Consider the following 9,324-nt stretch of genomic DNA (forward strand, 5'->3'; position numbering starts at 1 on the left):
TGAGAAATCTCTTGTTCCTTTGTCAATGTCAGCATTTTTACCATTTTGTATTTTTATACAATGATGTACTGGAGCTAAAACATTTACTGAACCAAAATAATAATAAAAAAATTAACCAAGACAATGTCTACTTTATTTCTGCTTTTAATTTATGTTTTAAACCCCTTTCTGCTGCTATATTGTTGTCTATTCATTGTCTTATATTGTCTCTTATCTCCTGCTTTAACATTTCCCACATGGGATTAATAAAGTGTTCTCTTAAGAGCAGAAACTCGATGCTGCAGTATTATTCAGTGTAAGTAGAGGATCTCAGTGCAGTAAAGTTCAGGAGTAAATGAGGAATCAAACAGAAGTGTTATTACTCTAACATTACAGCAGTGGCAGTGATTCAGACAATCAAAAGCTACTTATAAAGTGAATTACAAGGTTTCACTGTTAAACCCTGCTAGATAACTTCCTCATAAGTGCATTTCTTCCCAGTCCTGGCAGAGGGATTAAGATAGTCAGGATTAGAGGTTTGTAAATCAAGCTTGTATCTAAATCATTGTTGTATATGAGCACTATTCTCACCAATTGCGTTGCTTGAGCAAAGGCTTAACAGATAGCCTGCTCCAGAAAAGACCTCCAGAAAGCAGTCTTTGTAACTTTAGTGACTTTACTGGTGATTATTCTTTTAATGATCTTTTTTTTTTTGTAAATCTATAATAAAAGAGAAAAAAATATATAAATGAACATTACATTCACATTTCCAACATGTTCAGTTTAACCAGCTTAACATTACAGTTTGTTATTGACATAGTTCCTTTTTATACATGACTTAATTAATATACGTTTGAGGAAATTCTACTAAATGAGACATAAATTTGTATCGAATATCAGCGAAATTATCATATTTGTTCTACCGCTAGCATAGCATGTTTGCAACGAAGATAAAGTGTGCATACAACAAAAACACAGCAATAATCTCAATCTAATAAACCCTTGTACATAGAATCACTGTTTAGTAAAAATACAGCACTTACGGACATATATTTCCAAGGTTTCAACGCTTAAATCAACCACCGAAACAAACTGCAAGTACGTTGCTCTAAACTGCGTACACTGAGAGAAACCGGAAGTAAACGGAACCGTATACAGTATATATAGTGCAGTACCTTAAATGCCCAGTAGGTGTGTAATATCGTAGTGCAGAAACTCACAGAAGGGAAACCATAATTCTTTGTGGTCACTTTATTGAGGACCCATCTCAGCAGGCAGACAGTACAGGACAATGGTGCACACGCACTGCTCTTCTTCACAGCCTTTTATAACTACCCAAACCATACACAATGCATTACCGCCCCCTACTGGACAAATCTCAATAAACCCTCCTCACATATCATATTTCCCCTCACTTAAGTCTGAACATTTCTTCTTCAAAATACTCTAGAAGCACCACTTGAGATGGAGAACAATTTTCAACCAAGTAAAATACAAAAAACAATTACATAATGTTACAACTGGGTGTGTGCATGTGTTTTTTTTTCTCTTTCAAGCACAAAGTCTTTCAAGTGGGCTGGTAGCTTTCGCTCCCTTACTGAACGACGGAGCCCACCAGTAGGTACAACTTCAGTCTTTTTTTCTTCTACACTTGGAGTCACTTTAGGTGTTGTATGATCACTAACTAACTCTGGCACTGGACTACTTTCAGTTTATCAGGAGTAAAACCAGAAGTAGTTATTTTTGGAGTACTAGGAAACATTGGATTTTGAACATCAGTCTCTATGGATACAACATCATCACATAGCTGAACACTCAGACCCAGTTGGGAATCAATTTTCCTTTCCTTTTGTTGGCAACTAAATAATTGATCCACATGACGTCGCACTGTTTGATCATTTCCCAGCGTTACTGTGTAGGACACAGGTCCTGTAATGTCCTGAATTACTCCTGGTACCCATTTTGGTCCAAACCCAAAATTTCTGGTGTATACAAGATCTCCAACTTGGAAATATCGGGGTTTCACATGTTGATCATGATACTTTTTCTGAACTTGTTTCATTTCCATTTTGCTAGTGAAATCAGGATGTATTTTGTCCAAAGTGCAATGCAATTTCCTTCCTATCAGCATTTCCGCAGGAGACAATCCCGTTGTAGACTGGGGTGTAATCCGATAATTGAACAGTGCTCTATTTAACTTAGTCTCAAGCGTTTTCCCAGAGCTCTTTTTCATTAGATCTTTAAAAATTTTAACTGCTCGCTCTGCCAACCTGTTGGATGAAGGTTGATATGGTGCAGAAGTAACATGGGTTATTCCATTCTTAAACATGAATTCTTTACTACCATGTACTCTGAAACTTTTCCGCAAACACTCCAGAGTAGCAGCTGTGGTTGCTAAATTTACCGGATAAGCATCAATCCACTTAGAATGAGCATCGACTAGAATTAAAAACAATTTGCTCATGAATGGACCTGCATAATCCATGTGAACTCTCCTCCACGGTTGTCGAGGCCACTCCCATGGATGTAGTGGTGCACTCACAGGGGCTTTTCTATGTTCTTGACAGACAGTGCAATCTCTAACTCGTGTTTCAATGTCGGCGTCCAGATTCGGCCACCATAGGTAACTCTTAGCCAGTCCTTTCATCTTAGCCATGCCTGGGTGGGACTGATGTAACTGTTCCAACAAATTTGCACGGCCTTGTTCAGGAATAACAACACGAGCTCCCCACAGCACACATCCGTCTTGAACACTGAGCTCTTGCTGTCTCTATTTATACGGTACAAATTCATGGGTATCACTGTGGTCAGGCCAGCCTTTAAGCACATACTCACGCACTCTTGACAAGACAGGGTCTTTATTAGTCCAGTGCTTAATTTGCTCGGCGGTCATTACTGCGAGGCTATCCAGCATCAATACCTGCTCTTCCTCTGGTTCTTCCTCACAGTATTGTTGAACTGGAAGACGACTGAGGGCATCGGCATTTCCATGATCTTTGCCAGCTCTCTAAGATATAACACTCATATGTCCCCAACATCATGGCCCATCTCATAATTCTTTGAGATACCATTTGAGGTACAGCCTTCAGTTCATTCAGTAAACTGAGTAGAGGTTTGTGGTCAGTACAGAATACAAATTTACGGCCGTACACGTATTTATGGAATTTCTTGACTCCAAACACAACAGCTAATCCTTCTTTCTCTAGTTGGGAATAATTCTTCTCTGCAGCTGTAAGTGTTCTAGATACAAACCCTATAGGTCTTTCAGTTCCATCTGCCATACGATGTGCTAACACAGCTCCCACACCATACGCTGTAGCATCACAGGAAAGGATTAGTTCTTTCTTTTCATCATAGTGTATTAACACCTGGTTAGACTGCAACAACTCTTTGGATTTCTGGAACACTTTTTCTTGTGCTTTTTCCCAACACCAGGGAACATCTTTTTTCAAAAGCTTGTGCAGAGGACCAAGCAGAGTAGAGAGGTTTGGTAGAAATTTGTTATAAAAGTTCAACAAGCCCAAATATGCTTTCAACTCTGTCACTGATGTTGGTGTTGGTGCTTCCTGTACAGCCTGAACCTTCTCTGGAATAGGATAAATGCCTTTGGCATCAACTTTATGTCCCAAAAAAACAACTTCCTTTTCCATAAACTTACATTTTCCTCTTTTCAACCTTAATCCATACTCCTCCAGTCGCTGCAACACTTGATCCAGTGTCTTCAGATGTTCCTGATCATTCCTTCCTGTCAACAGAATGTCATCTAGATACACGGTTACTTTCGGAATGTCTTTCAGGATTCCTTCCATAGTTCTCTGGAAAATTGCTGGACTGGAACTCACCCCAAACGGTAATCTTGTATACGTAAACAGACCTTTGTGAGTGTTCACAGTTACATACTGCTTAGATGTGTCATCCAACAAAATCTGTTGATATGCATGACTCATATCTAATTTGGTGTATTTCTCACCTCCAGATAGCACTGCAAACATGTCCTCCATTCGGGGAATGGGATACTGCTCCAGCGATGATTCCCAGTTCACGGTTATTCTGTAGTCTCCACAGAGTCTCACGGATCCATCTGGCTTCAACATAGGCACGACAGGGGCTGCCCACTCTGAAAATTTCACAGGTTCAATGATTTGTTCTTTAATCAAATGATCCATTTCAGCTTCAACCTTTTCTCTCATAGCAAAAGGTAAAGACCGTGGCTTAAAAAAGTGAGGCTTCACACCACTGGCTACGTGAATTTTTGCTGTGGCTCCTTTTATTGTTCCAAGCTCTTCTTTAAAAACCATTTCATGTTTTTTTTAATATCCTGCAACATCTCTGAGCTTGTATGAATTTTATTCACCTTTTACCAGCCCAAATCCAGCTCTGCGAGCCATGATCTTCCCAACAAATTAGGACCAGATCCTGCCACCACTACAACTGAGAGATCTTTAACTACTCCGTTAACTTGAACTTTGCTGGTTCCAAGAACATTCACTGATTGGCCTGTATATGTCTTCAAACTGAGAGGGCTTGGGTTCAATTCAGGCAGTTTTTTCTTACCTTGAAGTTTACCATATTCCACCTGTGATAACACAGTTACACTACATCCAGTGTCAATTTAAAATTTCACAGGGCACTCATTTACCAGTAAAGTGGAGGCACCTGAGATTGGGCTGTTTGCATACTATACATAGTGAACATTTCTTCAGACTGATCTTCCTCTTCCTCTTGAAGATAATTTGCCCTCTTTGACTGCTTTCCTCTCTCCGATTTTCCAGTTTTTCTGCCTTTCTTAATAACAGTTTCCTGTGGTTTCATTCTACATACTCTTTTCACATGTCCTATTTTACCACATTTGAAACATTTTTCGTTGGCAAACTTACAGTCTTTAGGGCCATGATTAGTTCCACCACATCGACAACACATTCCTTCACCAGTCAACTTACTTCTTTCTTCAGTGTCCATCTTAAAAACAGTAGTATTCATACGATTTCCTTTCTCTTTGTTCAAATCTGCCATATCCTTTTTAGCAGTTTCAATAGCCTGAGCTTTCTTCAGTGCCGTTTCAAAAGTTAATCCATCCTCAGGCAGTAATCTCCGTTGTATGCTGTCATCATTGACTCCACACACTAATCTGTCTCTCAGCATCACTGTCAGTGTGTCTCCAAAATTGCAATCTTGTGCAAGTTTCCTTAATTCAGCCACATACTCCACTATGCTTTCATCAGGGCATCTATTTCTTGAATTAAATTTCCACCTCTGAACTATTTCATTTGGCTTCGGATTAAAGTGGTTTTTCAATAAACTCACCAATTCTTCAAAACACTTTACACCTGGTTTCTCTGGACTCAACAAATTCCTCATCAGTGTGTATGTCTGTGCTCCAACACAACTCAACAATATGGCTCGTTTCTTCTCTGGAGTTTCTACATCATTTGCCACGAAGAAATGATTCAGTATTTCACAATACTCTTCCCATGATTGTGATCCACTATCAAAAGGTGCTACAGATCCGACCATTCCAGCCATCATTCCTTTCAATCAGTCACCACCCGCGGCAGTCATTAATCTCAATCAGCTGAGCTTACCGGCGTCGGCATCCTGCTTTTTACTTGCTTCTAGAAAATAGCTGCTTCGTTATTCATACTTATTTATCTTCTTTTATCCTCGTCGCCATATGTAATATCATAGTGCAGAAACTCACAGAACGGAAACCATAATTCTTTGTGGTCACTTTATTGAGGACCCATCTCAGCAGGCAGACAGTACAGGACAATGGTGCACACGCACTGTTCTTCTTCACAGCCTTTTATAACTATCCAACCCATACACAATGCATTACCGCCTCCTACTGGACAAATCTCAATAACCCCTCCTCACATATCACAAGGTGGGTCAAAAACACAAAGGATATATGCACCAGCACAAGCACTATCACAGTCTACACAATTGGGGAGAATTTTTGGTAGATGTCTGCAGTGAGGAACAACTTCTAAGGGAAAATTGTAGCAGAAAAATAGTTTCATGCATATTTGACTGTATAAATAAACATTTATTCCCTTTTGTTACTGTAAGAGGCTGTGCTACACCTCCAGCAGCCAGCAGAGGGCAGCAGTGTCGCACAGTGAGAGCAGCCAGTTAGGAGAACTCAGTTACCCAGAATTCTCCAGGCTGATTAACCTGGATTAACTGCATTGCCATAGATGCACTGATGTGTGAGGAGGGAAACCTTGTATTCAATCCGGGCGGAAATGGGAAGCCAGTGTAATGATTGAAGAATTGGTGTGATATGTTCATATTTACGCACCCTCATCAGGATCCTAGCGGCACTATTCTGTATGTGCTCGAGTTTCTGGATGCTCTTGCTAGGGATCCCGATGCAGTAGTCCAGTCTGGAGGAGACAAAGTCATTAGGCATGCACACTGTAAATCAGCAGCAGAAAAAAGAAAACATTTAAAATACATTATTTATTTAGATGCAATTTTGGGGAAAGAAAAAAAAAACAGCCTGATCCATAAATATTTGGACATTGATCAAGTTGTGTGATGGTTTATGAGTAAAATTTCTCTGTGTGTCTTCAGCAACATGGACAGCTGGAGACTGGAAAAAGACCAGATGATTTTTTAAAAATCTTCAGCCGTCCTGTTTCGGTGAGTCTGTGCCCATGATAGGCTCAGATTCCTGTTCTTGGCTGAGAGGAGTGGAACCTGATGTGGTCTTCTGCTGTTGTAGCCCATCCATGCCAAAGTTCGATATTTTGTGCATGTTGAGATGCCTTTTCTGCTCACCACAGTTGTAAAGAGTGCTTATTTCAGTTACTAGATCCTTCATAGCAGCTCGAACCAATCTGGCCATTTTCTTCTGACCTCTTATCAACAGAACTGCTGCTTACTCAGTGGTTTTTGTTTTTTTCACCATTCTATGTAAACTCTAGAGACTGTTGTGTGTGAAATTCCCAGGAGTGCATAAGTCCCTGGTTTGTCCAGATGTTGGAGGATGTAGTGCAATCCCATATTGACTGCATCATCCACAGACCTGTTTGTTCGGTAAGCAAACTGCAGGGGGTCCAGCAAGGGTCCAGTAATGTCCTTCAAGTAGGCCAACACCAGCCTCTCAGATGACTTCATGACCACAGACATTAAAGCAACAGGTCTGTAGTCATTTACTCCTGTGATTTTTGGTTTCTTGGGTACAGGGATGACGTTGGAGCATTTGAAGCAGGAGGGGACATGTTGAAGATCAATGTGAAGATGGATGATAGCTGGACAGCACAGGCTTTGAGGCAGGCTGGAGAGACACCGTCTGGGCCTTTGGCTTTCCTTATCTTCTCTTTCCTGAAGACTTTGTGCACATCATCTTCAGGCTGAGAGACAGTAGTGGGGGGGGGATTGGGGGGGGGGGATGGGGGGGGGGGTGTAGTGAAAGTGTAGTAGTAGAGTAGAGTAGTTTTGCTTTGCCACTCTTATCTCCCTATTTAGTGTGTATGCTTGTACAAGGCTTTGTCCCCACTTCTGTAAGTGTCCTCTTTGGCCTGGCGAAGCTGTTTGAGTTTTGCACTGAACCAAGGTTTGTCGTTGTTAAATGTTAAATAAGTCCTGGTGGGAACACGCATGTCCTCACAGAAACTGATGTAGGACGTCACGGTGTCAGTGAGCTCATCCAGATCAGTAGCTGCAGCCTCAAAAACACTCCAATCAGTGCAGTCAAAGCAGGCTTGTAAATCCCACTCTGCTTCAGTAGTCCATCTCTTTACAGTTTTTACTACAGGATTAGCAGATTTAAGTTTCTGCTTGTAGGCCGGTAGAAGATGAACCAAACAGTGATCAGAGAGTCCCAGAGCTGGTCGGGGGACAGAGTGGTATGCATCCTTTAAAACAGTGTAGCAATGGTCCAGTATATTGCTGCCCCTGGTGGGGCATGTGATGTGCGGTCTGTATTTAGGCAGTTCGTGGGTGAGATTAGCTTTATTAAAATCACCGAGAACGATAATGAAAGAGTCCGGATAACGCTGCTCTGTGTGTGTGATCTGATTGGTCAACAGTTCTAGCGCCGCGCTCACACGCGCGTCAGGAGAATGTACGCACTCACCAGAATAAAGCAAAACTCCCGCGGCGAATAAAAAGGCTTACAGTTAATAAAGAGAGCTTCCAAAATTGGGCAGCACATCTTCTTTAAAACTGTCACGTCTGTACACCAGCCTTCACTGATATAAAAACATAATCCACCGCCTCTCATTTTCCCCGATGACTCGGTGATGTGATAGTTGATGCATAGTTTAAAAAGTCCTTGTTTGTGCCAGTGAGGAGTTGTAGTTCATCTGATTTATTTGCTAGGGAGCGGAGATTCTCCAGATGAATGCTGAGCAGCGGAGTCCTAAATCCGCGCTGTCGGAATTTCCCTCGTTTGCGTCAGCTGGAGCGCTTGTTTGGGATTCAATTCAATTCAATTTTATTTGTATAGCGCTTTTAACAATGGGCATAGCAGTCACAAAGCAGCTTTACAGAAATAAATGGATTCACAAAAAATATATATTGTAAATATTTGAATTTATCACTGTCAATATATGCCTAATGAGCAAGCCAGTGGCGACGGTGGCAAGGAAAAACTCCCTGAGATGATATGAGGAAGAAACCTTGAGAGGAACCAGGCTCAAAAGGGAACCCATCCTCATCTGGGTGCAACGGATAGTGCAATTATAAATAAACCCCTTCTATTATTGTGTACTATAAGGACAAATAGTGCAATTGTGTAACCAATAAATTCATCACAGTTTTCGCAAGAAGTCCGGTTGGTTAAAATCTATCCACAGTCCACTGATGGAGTCCTGAGTATGAAGCTGCTCGTGGTCCCAAAGCCACTACAGCAATTGCAGTCCCAAGCCATTACAGTACAGCTCCCCAAATGTGATCCCCAAGCCATCTCCACAGGCCCCAGGTGGCACCATCCCCAGCAATCCAAGCAGTTCTTCAGGCCACCCATATGGGGCCCCAGCAGCAGCAAGCGAACTCAACCGATGAGAACTCCAACCAGAAGTAGGGCATCGAGGAGGAGCAGAAGGGGCATCAGGATGGATCGGGCAGTGAGGAGGAGCAGAAGGGGTCAGGATCTCTCAGAAGTAGCATGTGTAGCTCGACAGAGAGTGAGGGAAAGAGAGATGGATAGAGAGGAAGAGATTGTTAGGTAAGCTTTTGTCCTCTAATGGTTAAGCACAATGTACTTTGCATGCAGAGTGCAAGCAGGTACTCCAACAAGACTAGCTATGACAGCATAACTAAAAGGGAGAGCCTGAAGTTAACACAGACATTAGGGCACCCTGGGACATAAGGCAGCCAGCCACTCCACCGTCGACA

At 41.7% G+C, this 9,324-nt stretch overlaps 1 pseudogene; it reads right to left on the reverse strand.

Annotated features, from left to right (window-relative positions):
* Positions 1-1,663: 1,663 nt before the first annotated feature.
* LOC117597056 (uncharacterized protein K02A2.6-like) lies at positions 1,664-5,620 on the reverse strand (annotated as a pseudogene).
* Positions 5,621-9,324: the final 3,704 nt, after the last annotated feature.

This window comes from Pangasianodon hypophthalmus, chromosome 4 (assembly GCF_027358585.1).
Source record: "Pangasianodon hypophthalmus isolate fPanHyp1 chromosome 4, fPanHyp1.pri, whole genome shotgun sequence".
Lineage (NCBI taxonomy): Eukaryota > Metazoa > Chordata > Actinopteri > Siluriformes > Pangasiidae > Pangasianodon > Pangasianodon hypophthalmus.